The sequence below is a fragment of the Lissotriton helveticus genome, chromosome 2_1 (assembly GCF_964261635.1).
Source record: "Lissotriton helveticus chromosome 2_1, aLisHel1.1, whole genome shotgun sequence".
NCBI classification, from domain to species: domain Eukaryota; kingdom Metazoa; phylum Chordata; class Amphibia; order Caudata; family Salamandridae; genus Lissotriton; species Lissotriton helveticus.
Genome location: NC_136059.1, coordinates 1,651,268,236 through 1,651,285,326, shown reverse-complemented (window position 1 = coordinate 1,651,285,326; position 17,091 = coordinate 1,651,268,236). Strand labels below are relative to the sequence as shown.

The 17,091-nt window shown below is 42.3% G+C and overlaps 1 protein-coding gene across 2 annotated transcripts in view; it reads right to left on the bottom strand.

Annotated features, from left to right (window-relative positions):
- GIMD1 (GIMAP family P-loop NTPase domain containing 1) overlaps positions 1–17,091 on the bottom strand; it is a 408,717-nt gene that overhangs the window by 135,247 nt on the left and 256,379 nt on the right. The window lies entirely within an intron of this gene.

Here is a 17,091-nt window from a genome sequence, read left to right as displayed (position 1 = left end):
TTGGGCAGTCTGGCAGTATAGCGCTACGATAGTAGTTTAAGCAGGCACAAAAAGTTCAGCGGTCTGGCAATGAAGCGCTACGATACCACAGATAGGAGCAGGGAGCAGCGTGGGGAGCGACCGCTTCTGAAGAACTCAGGACGGTCACAGCGCAGGGTCGAGAGGGCAGAGCCTAACCTTACAGTGGGAGGGAGGAGCAGCTGGGAGGCGGGAGCGGGGTGGAGAGCCGGGCTGGGAAGCACAATAACAAACAACAAAATGGCAGCACGCCAAAAAGCGAAGCAGGACGAGTTTGGGGCACAGCCTCAACAAACGCGAACAAATGGGCAAGCAGTACTGGCACAATCAGGCACCAACAACGCAAGCTGGCAAGCGAGCAACACACAATGCAAAATAAATTAAATAACAATCTACTAGTACAGCGCCACGAAAACTCTACAGTCAGGCACAAATAGTTGGGCAGTCTGGCAGTATAGCGCTACAATAGTAGTTTAAGCAGGCACAAAAAGTTCAGCGGTCTGGCAATGAAGCGCTACGATACCACAGATAGGAGCAGGGAGCAGCGTGGGGAGCGACCGCTTCTGAAGAACTCAGGACGTTGTCGGTCCAACTCACCCAATGTCAATGGTTGCTCTTCAGATATCCATTGGTGCCACCAGGTGACAATATGTTAATATCACAACTGTATAGCTTATCAAAGAATTACAAATTTGGGTGGTCATTACAGTTGCTCAACTCTTAATCTCAGGCTTTGGAATTATGAGGGGTAGATTTACAAAAGCAGTCATGCACTGCAGCAAGACAAAATGCTGTGCTACGTTGTGTGACAGTAGATATGGCGTATTCCTGCTTTCTCCCCAAGATATGACACATTTCTGCTCTCTCCCCGTGCTGATGTATTGTGTACTGCCTAGCACCAACTGAGGTAAGGGTGCCTGTTACAGGCAGGATTGTTTTTGTGCAAGAAGGGATACATTCCTGCATAAAAAACAATCCTTAGCGGTATTTTCCTCCTTCTCTGAGAGCTGCAATCTAGAACGAGGAAATGACAAACAGAAATAAATATATTTCTCCTTGTTACGCCTCACTTGAAAAGGTATACCATTTTGACGCAATCATAGGATTACTGATTTTATAAATTCTGATTTGTGTCAAAATGCATGAGTGGATGCATGGGAACACCCATGCTCCACCCATGGAACACCTTCTCAATGCAGAGTAACGTATGGCAGCAATGTACACATCCAGTAGCTGTGATTAGGGCAACCTGTCTTTGGCATCTTAGACAGGTACTCCTAGTTTATTGCCTATCAATTTTTACAGTTACCTAAAATACTTGGGAAATTTGAAACTTTCCACACACTATAGAATAGCAAACAAGCCTCCCGAACTATTTTGGGGGAAATTGTACTTTCCCAAAATATTCTGCAGCTGACGTCAGAAAAGTACATTTGACGGCTTAATGTCCCCTCACTACCTGCTGCCCTTAGGAAGCTTCTCTTGAAACCATAATTAGAAGCCATACAAAGGAAAAGATGCATTTCACATCCCATAGCCTGGAATTTATATTCAGCAGTATCTTGGGCCGTTGCAACCATAACCAATGGCTATACATAGACAAACATGTCCTTGGATGCTCACACCCTAGAGACCACGACTAGCAACATCTGGGCCCTGTAGCCTTCGAGCCTGTGGCCTTCCACAGGTTGTAATGGGAGACTAGCTCCTGGCATGTCTAGGTACATGCTGTAGTAGAATGAGGTTAAAAAGTCTGTGAATGCATAGCGCTGTCATCATAAGTTCTATGATACAGCACTGTGCGACAAGGCCCATCTTCAGTATATATTTAGTGCAGCAGAGGTTGAAAGAGATGATAGGCAGGTCAATCAGAGAATAACCAGCCCAATCTTGATAAATTACTGTACCACCAAATGGTCCAGCTCCACTTTGGTCCCTTGGACAGATTTCAGAGAACCCTCCTACTTATATTCACCTCAACCTTGCCCTGTACAGGTACATAGATCCGTCTTATTTTACTATTAACAATATACCTTGCAACATACGCTTCTGTTCAGAGAAGCCCTGAATGCGGCCTAGTTTCCTATCCATGCACTGTTCTTGTCACCTTTTAATAAACTTCGGGCCACTCTCCTCTAAGCGCTAAGAGACCTGTCACCGCTATGTAACTAGAGACTCAGTCGTGTACGCATAGGTTATGCTGATACATCCCCACGTTTGGGCACTCCAAGTGAAACAAACAGTTTTCAAAAAGTTGTAAATCCAATGAGTTTATTCTGGATTCAATAAAGTTTGTAATTCAAATAAGGTGTGATATTCAATTCATATCAAAACAATCCTTAGGTTTTTGAATTTTTTACATGAGGAACGAGCGAGTTAAATACTCCAATGCATTTCGGGCATAGCCCTTTTTCGAGGAGTTCTGTAAAGAAGAAGAAATGAGGTGGATGTAAGATAATGAAACGAAAAAATGCAACGAAGAGATGCAAAAACGGGTGGTGATCGGTGGTTTACCGAGCCTAAAGGAGAGTGAACCGTAGCGTGTCCGTGGATGGCTAATAGTGAAGTTAACATGCCGGTATCAGCGTGAACCAAAACGAGGTGTGGTGAGATTATAAATAGCTATATCGGTGCCTTCACCAAAACATGCGTAGAACTTAAAAAAGGCGCGAAGGAGCATGGGCTTAGCGCTTAAAGATAACTCAAATTCACAGAGTTAGTGTGAAAACTTACTTCAAAGTCCTCTGCAACGCGTCGCGTCACAGAACGAGTTCAATGGCATTCGGGAGAACGCTACAGAGAGAGTGTCGGCCATGGGGTCTGTTAAGGACGAGGTGGTAAACATTAAAGAAGGACTCGATAATGGTTAGAATGCTGCGCGGTGAGCGCCATGTTAGTGTGGTGTGTGTAACTGCTTATTTACTGGATGGAAACGCATATGAAGGTTGTGAGACAGGAAAAAGATAAATAGTGGAAACAGGTGACCCGGGAAGAATGTAAAGAATGGTGAATAGGAGGTGAAACGTAATAGGAACGGTATAAGACAAAAGTAATGAACAACACAACTAATAATGATAAATCCAGTGCGCAAGTACAAGAACAATGCAGCATGAAATACAGTAAAATTACAAATAACAGCTGTATTCAAAGCGGTCATTAAGGCCGAACGGTTTGTAGGTCTGCAGACGGTATATCCATTCCAATTCTCGTTTGAGGAGTTGTTTGTTGTTGTCAACTCCTTCTCTTTTGTTAACAGTCTCTAAGATGATGAACTGTAGCTGTGCGATGGAATGACGGGCTTCTGAAAAATGTTGTGCAATGTTAGACTTCACATTAATAAGACGAATGTTTGATTTGTGCTCATTAAGTCTAGTTTTCATTTTTCTTTCGGTTTTACCCACATATAATTTACCACATGGGCATTTAAGGGCATAGATGAGGTTGCTCGAGTCACAGGTGGCATTCACGTGAAGTTTGATGTTATGACCTTTCATTGGATGGCAGATGGATTTACCCTTAATGACGGAGTTACAATGGCTGCAATTGAAGCATGGTTGTGTTCCTTTATATCGCACGGTTGGACTACTTGAGCTAGACAAAATTTCCTTAATGTTTTTACATCTGGTGTGTGCGAACAAGGGTGGCGATTGGAACATGTTCTCAAAATCTGGTTCGATTTGGAGAATCGGCCAGTGTTTCATTATTATTTTCTGGTAAATCTGACTGGCTGTCGAATATTTGGAGACCAGGACTATCCGTTGTTGTTCCGTGTATGGTTTCTTCTTGAGTGAATCTTCTCTGGAGATAAGTGCCACACGTGTTTGTGCCTCGGTTAAAATGTTGGTGGGATACTTTCTGTCTGAGAATCGTTGTTTCATCTCATCCATGCGTTGATTCATGGTGATTTCATCTGAAACGATGCGTTTCACCCTTAGAAGTTGAGAAAAAGGCAGATGTTTCTTTAAGGATTCATGGTGATGACTGTAATAGTGTAGAGTGTTGTTACGATCTGTACTCTTTCTGTAGAGATCAGTCGTGAACCCGTTGGGTGTGATTTTGATCAGAACGTCCAGAAATGCGATTTCGGACTCGTTGATTTGCCATGTGAGCTGAATTCGATCATCCTTACAATTGAGCTGTTGAAGAAAAAATTCTAATGATTCTTTGGTGTCAGACCAGATGAAAAACAGGTCGTCAATATACCTGACGGACATTTTTATCTTGGTGAGTTGATTGGGATCACTGTATATGTGTCTTCTTTCAAAGTTCTCCATATATAGGTTAGCGTATGACGGGGCAGCGCAATTTCCCATCGCCATTCCTGAAAGCTGCAAAAACCACTCGTCGTTGACCTGGAAGTAACTGTGGTATAAGGTATACACCATTAGTTCTAGTAGGAAACTTTGCATGTTGGCATCAATGTCACTATTAAGTAAAGCGGCTTCAAAGGCTTCTATCCCGCCCTCATGGGGGATGGATGTATATAGAGAAGCGACGTCAGCAGTGCACAGAAGGTAAGGATGTTGATCCACTATTTGAATTGCAGCCAATTTGGTTAAGAATTCAGTGGTGTCCCTGATATAGCTGGGAGCTTTAGTGACGATAGGTTGCACGTATCGGTCAATGAGTTTGCCTGTTGATTCATGTATTGAGCCTTTCGTTGACACGATGGGCCGAAATGGTGGGTTATTGAGGTCTTTGTGTATCTTGGGACACATATGGATGCTGGGGCTCCTCGGATGTTGAGGTAACAGGTAGTTCTTGGTGCGTTCTTGGATCACACCGTCACGAAGTGCTCTCATGACGATGTCTTGAAGTGTGTTATGAAATTCCCTGGTGGGATAACCTTCCAATTGTAGGTACAAGCCAGTATCGTGTATGTGTTCCTCTAGCCGATTGGTGTACATGGTAGTGTCTAAGATAACGAGGGCTCCTCCCTTATCGGCTTTAATACACTTGATTGTATTGTTGTTTGCCAATGATTTCAAGACATCACGATCTTTGGTGGTGAGGTTTTGGCGTGGACTGTGTTTATGTAAATTGATCTTTTGTAGGTCCTTGCGAACCAATTTTTCAAACAAATCAATGGATTTGTGACTCACTGGAGCCAAGAAGTACTGAAGCACGAGCACAAACCTTAGCGTATGACGAAGAGGAACGTCAACGCATCTATTCTTTAATTGAAGAAGACCTCACTCCTACCTCCACCAGCCGCAACCGAGAACAATGCATCCGACAACTTTTATATCTCTCCAAGCGACACATCAACCAAAAGCTCCATGCGAGCACTCTGCTGAAATATCACAGGGCACTCAGAATCCCTCACGGTTTGCGTATCGCTCTAAAACCCTCTCTATGCAAGAATTCTAAATCCTTTAAGGAAAAATGGGAAAGAATACTGAACAAATGTAGCCTAGATCTTATCCTGTTAATCGTTGAAGAGCTTTCTGACATACTCAAAGAATTGGAATCAGAAATAAAAGAAATTGATAAAGATCTCAAAGAAATGCTCACTCCCGAGGAACTCACCACCACATTGGAAGACTTAAAAATCACCTTAGACAAACACCAGAAAGAAATCACAGAACGCAAAGTCAGGAAATTCCGCAGGGATACGCTTGACTACAAGCTAGACGAGGTTTATTCTTGGGCTGATATATATGCCCAGCGTCGGCGTAACCGACCAACCAACACACAAACCGACACGTCATCTTCTGGTAGTGATACATCCACTCGCCCACCTCGCACCAATGTATCTTCAAAATCCACCCATGATACCGCAAGCACATCTACATCTTCTGCGGTTCATTTTTTAGAGGAAGGTACCGACAACGCCGAAGACTCAGGAGGAGCCAGCATAAAAGAAAAAGAATCTTCCGCTCCGACAACCAGGAGCAAAACCATCACCAAAGATCCCAAACCAAAAAAGAACATCTAGTTATTAACATTTCCAGTACAACGATCACTCCACAACAAATGAGAGTATTAGAAAAGGGCACATCGTTCATACCCACGGCTCACACCAATCTATTAGAACTCGAGGTGAGCACCTTCAAGTTTACTAGAAAGTTGAGGTTACGCCATTTTTTCGACAAAATTTCACCCCTCACCAACATCAACAAGCCAGATGAACTCAAAGGCCTGAGACCGTCTAGCACCTTCTTGGCTCCAGTGAGTCACAAATCCATTGATTTGTTTGAAACATTGGTTCGCAAGGACCTACAAAAGATCAATTTCCATAAACACAGTCCACGCCAAAACCTCACCACCAAAGATCGTGATGTCTTGAAATCATTGGCAAACAACAATACAATCAAGTGTATTAAAGCCGATAAGGGAGGAGCCCTCGTTATCTTAGACACTACCATGTACACCAATCGGCTAGAGGAACACATACGCGATACTGGCTTGTACCTACAATTGGAAGGTAATCCCACCAGGGAATTTCATAACACACTTCAAGACATCGTCATGAGAGCACTTCGTGACGGTGTGATCCAAGAACGCACCAAGAACTACCTGTTACCTCAACATCCGAGGAGCCCCAGCATCCATATGTGTCCCAAGATACACAAAGACCTCAATAACCCACCATTTCGGCCCATCGTGTCAACGAAAGGCTCAATACATGAATCAACAGGCAAACTCATTGACCGATACGTGCAACCTATCGTCACTAGAGCTCCCAGCTATATCAGGGACACCACTGAATTCTTAACCAAATTGGCTGCAATTCAAATAGTGGATCAACATCCTTACCTTCTGTGCACTGCTGACGTCGCTTCTCTATATACATCCATCCCCCATGAGGGCGGGATAGAAGCCTTTGAAGCCGCTTTACTTAATAGTGACATTGATGCCAACATGCAAAGTTTCCTACTAGAACTAATGGTGTATACCTTATACCACAGTTACTTCCAGGTCAACGACGAGTGGTTTTTGCAGCTTTCAGGAATGGCGATGGGAAATTGCGCTGCCCCGTCATACGCTAACCTATATATGGAGAACTTTGAAAGAAGACACATATACAGTGATCCCAATCAACTCACCAAGATAAAAATGTACGTCAGGTATATTGACGACCTGTTTTTCATCTGGTCTGACACCAAAGAATCATTAGAATTTTTTCTTCAACAGCTCAATTGTAAGGATGATCGAATTCAGCTCACATGGCAAATCAACGAGTCCGAAATCGCATTTCTGGACGTTCTGATCAAAATCACACCCAACGGGTTCACGACTGATCTCTACAGAAAGAGTACAGATCGTAACAACACTCTACACTATTACAGTCATCACCATGAATCCTTAAAGAAACATCTGCCTTTTTCTCAACTTCTAAGGGTGAAACGCATCGTTTCAGATGAAATCACCATGAATCAACGCATGGATGAGATGAAACAACGATTCTCAGACAGAAAGTATCCCACCAACATTTTAACTGAGGCACAAACACGTGTGGCACTTATCTCCAGAGAAGATTCACTCAAGAAGAAACCATACACGGAACAACAACGGATAGTCCTGGTCTCCAAATATTCGACAGCCAGTCAGATTTACCAGAAAATAATAATGAAACACTGGCCGATTCTCCAAATCGAACCAGATTTTGAGAACATGTTCCAATCGCCACCCTTGTTCGCACACACCAGATGTAAAAACATTAAGGAAATTTTGTCTAGCTCAAGTAGTCCAACCGTGCGATATAAAGGAACACAACCATGCTTCAATTGCAGCCATTGTAACTCCGTCATTAAGGGTAAATCCATCTGCCATCCAATGAAAGGTCATAACATCAAACTTCACGTGAATGCCACCTGTGACTCGAGCAACCTCATCTATGCCCTTAAATGCCCATGTGGTAAATTATATGTGGGTAAAACCGAAAGAAAAATGAAAACTAGACTTAATGAGCACAAATCAAACATTCGTCTTATTAATGTGAAGTCTAACATTGCACAACATTTTTCAGAAGCCCGTCATTCCATCGCACAGCTACAGTTCATCATCTTAGAGACTGTTAACAAAAGAGAAGGAGTTGACAACAACAAACAACTCCTCAAACGAGAATTGGAATGGATATACCGTCTGCAGACCTACAAACCGTTCGGCCTTAATGACCGCTTTGAATACAGCTGTTATTTGTAATTTTACTGTATTTCATGCTGCATTGTTCTTGTACTTGCGCACTGGATTTATCATTATTAGTTGTGTTGTTCATCACTTTTGTCTTATACCGTTCCTATTACGTTTCACCTCCTATTCACCATTCTTTACATTCTTCCCGGGTCACCTGTTTCCACTATTTATCTTTTTCCTGTCTCACAACCTTCATATGCGTTTCCATCCAGTAAATAAGCAGTTACACACACCACACTAACATGGCGCTCACCGCGCAGCATTCTAACCATTATCGAGTCCTTCTTTAATGTTTACCACCTCGTCCTTAACAGACCCCATGGCCGACACTCTCTCTGTAGCGTTCTCCCGAATGCCATTGAACTCGTTCTGTGACGCGACGCGTTGCAGAGGACTTTGAAGTAAGTTTTCACACTAACTCTGTGAATTTGAGTTATCTTTAAGCGCTAAGCCCATGCTCCTTCGCGCCTTTTTTAAGTTCTACGCATGTTTTGGTGAAGGCACCGATATAGCTATTTATAATCTCACCACACCTCGTTTTGGTTCACGCTGATACCGACATGTTAACTCGAATTTTTAGCCATCCACGGACACGCTACGGTTCACTCTCCTTTAGGCTCGGTAAACCACCGATCACCACCCGTTTTTGCATCTCTTCGTTGCATTTTTTCGTTTCATTATCTTACATCCACCTCATTTCTTCTTCTTTACAGAACTCCTCGAAAAAGGGCTATGCCCGAAATGCATTGGAGTATTTAACTCGCTCGTTCCTCATGTAAAAAATTCAAAAACCTAAGGATTGTTTTGATATGAATTGAATATCACACCTTATTTGAATTACAAACTTTATTGAATCCAGAATAAACTCATTGGATTTACAACTTTTTGAAAACTGTTTGTTTCACTTGGAGTGCCCAAACGTGGGGATGTATCAGCATAACCTATGCGTACACGACTGAGTCTCATTCTATCTTGTGTTTTGACGGAAACACTACCCACCGGCGCACCCACTAACTGTCAAGTCTACTTTCTACCAGTATACACTTCGCAGTGCATCACTCATCACCATATCAACCGCTATGTAACTGCCAGTTAACATTAACGTTAACATATACACCAGAAGCCATTGAAATACTGATGGGAAAGCTGATTTTGGAAAACTAGAGCAAAAAACTCCATTATGATCTCTTTTTTAAATACCAAGCGATTTTGGTCGATACTAAGGTTGCTAAAAAAGAAATTCTAAAGACAAGATGTTTGGATTTAGAAAAATATTCACACGCATAAAAGTTTAGGAATGGGAGAATAGATAAAGGGGCGGTGACTGTAGAATGCAGCATTGATTTAAGATTATGTATGAGCTAAAATGGCTATGGTTACAACTGTGGTTTTTATACCGACAGCTGCTTGAGGTAGTGTTGCAGGTGAAAAGATGACAGTGCTGTGATTTCTGTACCCGACACTGATGAGTAATGCTGCAACCTTATTTCGGATATATATGTGCCATTTTGGGAGGTTTTGTGAAAAGACTATGAAGAATGGGGGAGACCTAATAATTACCATTTTGCTTATGGTGCATTTGTGGAAAAACAGTTGTGTGCAAAGAAACTGAGGAAAAACACACTTGCTTTGTCTTTGTGGTTGAGAAGTAGCTCAACAGTGCAATTTCAGTAGGTGGTGCATCCCTAGCTACTCCTCATCTTTCCCACATATACATTTCAAAAGAGGAGTAGAAGAGCTCAGGCTGTCAAAGGCTAAAGGGATGAACGCCAGCAAAGTTCAGGTTGCCCTGAGGTTAAGCTCATTCTTTTGAGATCCAACTTGTATTTAATAGTGTGAATGAATAGAGCAAATTTCGCTTTTTCAGTATTAGGTACCACAAACGTTTAAAATAGAACTGAACTATCTTGTCATAGGTCTGAAAATGTAGAGGGAGAGACTCAACGCTGCTCTATATCCCAAGGGCACCAGCCCATTACACCAAAGGGATGCTAACAATCCAAATTGCCTAGGATACTGTAAACAGAAACTACCACACTACACTTCAATCATTTGCGGGACTAGAGACCACACAACAGCATCTTAATGAAACATATTTTCCATGCAAAACTACAACCTACTGACATATGACCTGCATCCTAATCACAGTAAATCCTTTCATGCATTCCAGCAGTGGGAGACTGTAACATCCTAGGCACGCTAACCCACCACCCAGCCCTACATCCTAAGAGCACTAATCCAGTGGAACCTGGATCTAGATGACAACATATATATCTAGATGCACGATGCCAGGATCAAGCCATCATAAAGTGAATACATTTCCGAGGTCATAGAAACATACCTAGAGGCAGATAAGGACGCAGACAATCATGGTGTCTGCCCATTCCATGCCTCTTGTTTCCACTGTAGTTTTCCTCAGAGTCTATTTCATGTTCTGTTGAAAGGATGTCCCTTCCCACAACAGTTGCCCGCTGTAGATGATGCTTAAACAGGCAATGTAGGATTAAATCTTATTAGAAAATTGGAATGTTGGGAGCTCCATTAAAAACAGTGGAGTGCTCCAGTCTTCTAATGGCTGGCGCTTCAACATTCCAATGTTTGCTCACAGCTGTTGCTGTGACCAAAAGGCCTCACGGAGCCCAAGGGGATTTTAATCCCCTCGGGTCTTTGAGGCCTTTGTTTAACAAATTAGAACATTCTGCCCTCTAGGGGCGACATGTTCCAATAACCTTAGAGCCCTCTGTGGTGGGCTCTACTGGCCGTTAAAAGCCTGCTCCCTTAATAAAGGCCCTCGCGTTTGACTTGGGCTTATAATGCTCGAGTGGTCCTTCTATGGCTGGTAGAGCCTGCGATGGTGGGCTCTAAGAACATTGGAATGTCGAGCACTCCATTGTGGACAATGGAATGCTCCGGGCTTCTACTGGCTGGTAGAAGCCTGGAAAGCAATATTCCAGTGTATTTTTTGTTTCACAGCTGTTGCTGTGAACAAAGGCCTCTCGGAGCCCGAGGGGATCTAAAGCCCCTCTGGCTCCGAGAGGCCTTTGTTTTTTACAAATTTAAACATTCTGCTCTCTAGGGGCTGAATGTTCTAATAGCCTTAGAGCCCTCCGTAGTGGGCTCTACTGGCCATTAAAGGCATGTTCCTTTGTTCAAGGCCCGAACCGAACGTTGGAGCTGGCCTTTATTGGCCGGTAGAGCCTGCTACGTCGTCCTCTAAGACTGTATTAGAACATTGGAATGTTAGGAGCTCCATTGAAGACAATGGAGTGCTCTGGGTTTCTAATGTCTGGCAAGAGCCCGGAGCTGTAAATACAACCAGAGAGGGAGGGTACAAAGGGCTACTCTCCTACCCCTTAATCATAATTCTCATCAACAAAAGAGAGCCTATTATTGTGAATATCTAAAGACGTTATGTCCAAGTGACGAAACACACAGTGAATTTGATTAATTAATTAATTATAGTAGGTGGTCAAAAAACTAACAAAACTAAAAGGACTAAGAAACTATAGAGACAGGAGAAAAAATTATTTTCTAAAAGAACCCTCACTCACCCTAGTGGTGACATGCTTCATCATGGGGTTCGTCACAGGGGGGCCAGGCTATCCCCCCCTGTGTGCTTCAACGCCTGCGATTGCAGCGGAGCAGGTATGTCAGCAGTGAAATATGTGAAAATCGTGAATGTGTGGTGACAATAAAAGATCCCAACTGATCCCCAACAACTTTATTTAAAGGACCAATTGTTCACGGTAAAATAGTGTGATCACTACAAGGTTGAAATTAATACCTTGGTGACCTGGTGTAGGTGGTCAACATGTTTCTGCTGTATTGTGTGCTATCTCAGCTCAGCTTTCTTCAGGACCAAAATAAGAAAAATGCGCCCTCCGGGGGTCCACCCACGCTAAGGGGTGTCCACACCGTTAGGACGGTAGAGGAATCAGTCAAAAACTATTTAACTCTCCTCGTTTAACTCACGGTTTTACCCGTACTCGATAATCCTGCAATTTGCCTGGATACCATCTAAAACATAAAAAACAAACATTTCAATTGTATGTATGTTAATTAAATCATGTCTCTATATCAGGTTTTTTAATCTATTATCTCAAATAGTTATTGACCTGTTATCTCAAATAGTTTTCCAGTTACAGGTTCATGACTCATATTTGGTCGTTTTATTTATATATAAAACAAAAAAAACTGAATTATTTACACGCTTAAAAGTACCGGGTGTTAAGCTCATTAAAATCCGGATCCCGACCGCCCCCTCTCGGGAGTTATCAGGGCCACAGATACAAAAAAGTAACAGAAGTTCGAACGGTCAAACTTAAAACACTCACTCAGTTTGAAGAGTTGGCGTGCCAAATGGACGCTCAGTCTGGCATTCTCTTCACGTCCCGTAATTATCTATTCAAACAAGCCAACACAGAGCAAATTGTAATCCAAATACCCAATGCTATCCCGATCAAATCCTGACTCATAAAGCTCTATTATGCAGCAAGGTAGCCACTTACTTAATCGGGTACGGCTCGCCGCCTGGAACCTATTTTCTCTTCCCGCTGGCGTCCGGATGTTACTTTCAGTGGCGCTGCGGTTGTTTAAATCACTTTGCTCGCGTGTTAATGCGTCATCAGTCACATGACCAGAAATGGGATTTATATTTTTTATCTTTAGGGATTGATTTTACCATTTTGACATGCATGCGCGATTGCATAATAGAACTAAGGTATTCCAATTTCATAAATTTATGAAATTCGTCCGACCACCAGCTCGGCGCATGATATTTGCCACGCAGTCGTAATACAAACAATCATCACCCGGTAGTGCTCAGTCCTTCTTAGTTCACTCACCACTTCCTGCAGTGTCCACCAGACTGCTAGACCGCTAACCTCGTGATTGGAATGATCACGATCGTATGGTGAGTGTGATGTCAGTTTTAACCCATTACTGTTAATGTGCGATAACAGGGTAGGAAATACTAAGCAATAAATGGTACATAGCAACAAGAATTTTTTATTTATTTACTTCTTATGAACCCTAGGATCCATATTGCATATTGGACATCCTGTTTCATTTCAGGGAACTGTTTGATCGCTAATTCAGTAAAAGAATGTACAAAAATATTGAATTCCACAGAAGGGGCTCTATCTTCGTATATTACCCCAAGGGATATCATCATTGAGTCCCGTTCGGTTTGAAGATAGGCGGTAAACCCACCTCTGTTCCAATTCAAATAATCTTTGTTCATTGCTATGTTGAGGATGTTCAATCACTGTCTAGTGAATGTCATCCGGGGAATGTTTCTGATCTAAAAAATGTGTTGTCATCTTCGTGTTACTCTTACCACATCTTATACTGCTCCTGTGTTCACAAATGCGGATTTTGACCATCCTTTTGGTCATCCCTATGTATCGCAAACCGCAGGGGCAGGAAATTAAGTAAACAACATTGGCAGTGTTACAGTTAGTGTGGCTTCTCTGTTCCCAGATCTTGTTGGGTTCCAATGCTAAAGTTTTTGAACTAGTGGTGAATGGACACACACTACAACCTCCGCAGGGGTAATGCCCTGTTACAGGCGGTAAACCCCAGGCATTCAAGACACTTCTGGTAGACTTCTGTGTCTTTCGAGGTCGAGTATGGACTAGGGAATCTTTAAGACTCTTAGCCTTTTTATATGAAAAGAGAGTTTTTTTCCCAGTTGCAATTATTGGAAGTTAAATTTTCCAATGTTTATTAATGCAGCGACTCACTACCTTAGATGCTGTGTTATATGTAGTGACGCATGTCAACGGTGGTTCACTGTCCTCATTGCGTGGATTTTCTTCTAACAAGGAGTCTCTATTTTGATTTCTCGCTCTTTTATAGCTCCTCGTTAATAGATGTTGTGGGTAGCCCCGATTGTGCATCTTGGTAGTCAAATCCCTCGATTGATCTTTATAGTCCGCTACATCACTACAGTTCCTCCTAATACGGAGGTACTGTCCAAATGGTAAATTTTCCCTCAATGGTTGAGGGTGAAAGCTGGTATAATGTAGAAGATTATTTTTGCTGGTCGGTTTATAGTAGGTTTTAGTCTTTAACTTATTCCCTACTCGTGTAATGGTCACATCCAAAAATACAACAGTGGATTCGTTGTATTCATAGGTGAACTTGAGATTAGGATCGCAACCATTAACCCAGTTGAAAAAGGATTTTAGTGTCTCATCACTCCCTTTCCATATTAACAGCACATCGTCTATGTACCTTTGCCATAGAATGATGTTGTCAAAAAAGGGGTTATCAGGAGGTAGAATGTGTAGTCTCTCAAAGTTAAAAACATACAACCCCGCCACACTGGGGGCAAATGTGCTGCCCATCGAGGTACCAGTAGCTTGTAAGTATAACTGGTCTTCATATTGAAAAAAGATTTTCTTGAGGGCTAAAGATGCACAATTAGTCACAAAGGATTTTGATGTTTTGTAATTCCACGTAGTGGTCTCTAGTGTGTCGGCTATTACATCAATAGTTGCATCTTGTGGGATGCAAGTATAGAGGCTCTCAATGTCTAATGTCGCCAGAAAACAATGATCCTCCGATAAAGTTACTGTCTCTAGTAGAGCAAGCAAATTTTTTGTATCTCTGATGTAGGTGCTAGTAGTCTCTACTATAGGTCTTAAGAAAAAGTCACAATATTTGGACAACGGTTCAAGCAAGGAACCTAGACCTGAGACTATCGGTCTCCCTGGTGGTGGTGAGATACCTTTGTGTGTTTTAGGGAGGGTGTAAAAATAAGGAATTTTACCTTCTGAAGTTGTTAGATAGTCAGCCTCATGTTTAGTAATCCATCCGTCCTGCTCTGCTGATGCTACAAGTTCAATTATCTCTGATTTGAGATCCTCAGATGGATCCTCATTAAGCAGAACATAGTTGGTTGTATTACTCAACAATCGCCTGCACTGCTGATCATAGGCTTTCTAATGCTGGATAACTACTCCACCCCCTTTGTCCCCACTCTTTATTACTACATCAGAGTTCCTTTGTAGTGTCTGTATTGCCTTAAATTCGCCAGATGTCAGATTTTTGTAAGGACTGGGAGTCTGGATGGATTCAATTTCTTTGACCACAGCCTGTTCAAAAGCCAGTATTTCAGGCGGCACACTGTGTGGAGGAGGGGTTAATGTAGTGAGTGTTTTAAGTTTGACCGTTCGAACTTCTGTTACTTTTTTGTATCTGTGGCCCTGATAACTCCCGAGAGGGGGCGGTCGGGATCCGGATTTTAATGAGCTTAACACCCGGTACTTTTAAGCGTGTAAATAATTTAAAAAAAAATTGTTTTATATATAAATAAAACGACCCAATATGAGTCATGAACCTGTAACTGGAAAACTATTCGAGATAACAGGTCAATAACTATTTGAGATAATAGATTAAAAAACCTGATATAGAGACATGATTTAATTAACATACATACAATTGAAATGTTTGTTTTTTATGTTTTAGATGGTATCCAGGCAAATTGCAGGATTATCGAGTAAGGGTAAAACCGTGAGTTAAACGAGGAGAGTTAAATAGTTTTTGACTGATTCCTCTACCGTCCTAACGGTGTGGACACCCCTTAGCGTGGGTGGACCCCCGGAGGGCGCATTTTTCTTATTTTGGTCCTGAAGAAAGCTGAGCTGAGATAGCACACAATACAGCAGAAACATGTTGACCACCTACACCAGGTCACCAAGGTTTTAATTTCAACCTTGTAGTGATCACACTATTTTACCGTGAACAATTGTTCCTTTAAATAAAGTTGTTGGGGATCAGTTGGGATCTTTTATTGTCACCACACATTCACGATGTTCACATATTTCACTGCTGACATACCTGCTCCGCTGCAATCGCAGGCGTTGAAGCACACAGGGGGGGATAGCCTGGCCCCCCTGTGACGAACCCCATGATGAAGCATGTCACCACTAGGGTGAGTGAGGGTTCTTTTAGAAAATAATTTTTTCTCCTGTCTCTATAGTTTCTTAGTCCTTTTAGTTTTGTTAGTTTTTTGACCACCTACTATAATTAATTAATTAATTAATCAAATTCACTGTGTGTTTCGTCACTTGGACATAACGTCTTTAGATATTCACAATAATAGGCTCTCTTTTGTTGATGAGAAAGAGCCCGGAGCTCCAACATTCCAATGTTTGTCGTTCACAGGTGTTGCTGTGAACAAAGGCATAAAGGAGCCTGAGGGATTTAAATCTCCTTGGCCTCAGTGAAGCCTTTGTTTTATATGTTAGAAGATTCTCCCCTCTAGTGTGGGAATGTTCTAATAGTGTAATAGCCCTCCGTAGCTCGGCTATACTGGCCATTAAAGGCTTGCTCCCTTGTTAAAGGCCCGAGCCGCATGCTACAGAGGGCCTTTAATGGCCAGTATAGCACGCTACGGTAGGCTATAAGGCTATAATAGGCGCAGCTATCCGGGAATACTCCTGGGATGGGCAGATTACTTTTCCAGAGGGCTCCTTTTCCGGCTGTATTGAGTTCACCATAAAACAGAACTCTCCACAGAGATAATAGGATAACCTGTGCAAATGCACATTGCTTTTCTCTCCATGGACAATATTTTTCATCATGTAGAAAGTCCCACTCAAATTTGGGGGGTGAATCCCACCCTGAAAAGAAGTTACTGCAGTCCTGTACTATATAGTAAACCTCTGACCATTTCCAAGGTGGGAAAGGGAAGAGTTGGAGATTTGGGAATGTCTACAAACATGAATGTTTGTGCATATTCCCAAACGCCAAGGCATACCGTGTCCTGGAATACCACTTCCCAGAGCCTCACCCCATGAGCTGGATTTAAGAGTGCAGAGATCCCTTTACTGTCGAGTTACGCCTGCTGGGAATCCCTTTGTGAATTTCTGGCAAGCATGTAAAAGTTGAACTTGGTTGTAAACCTAAGTTTACGACCGAATTTAT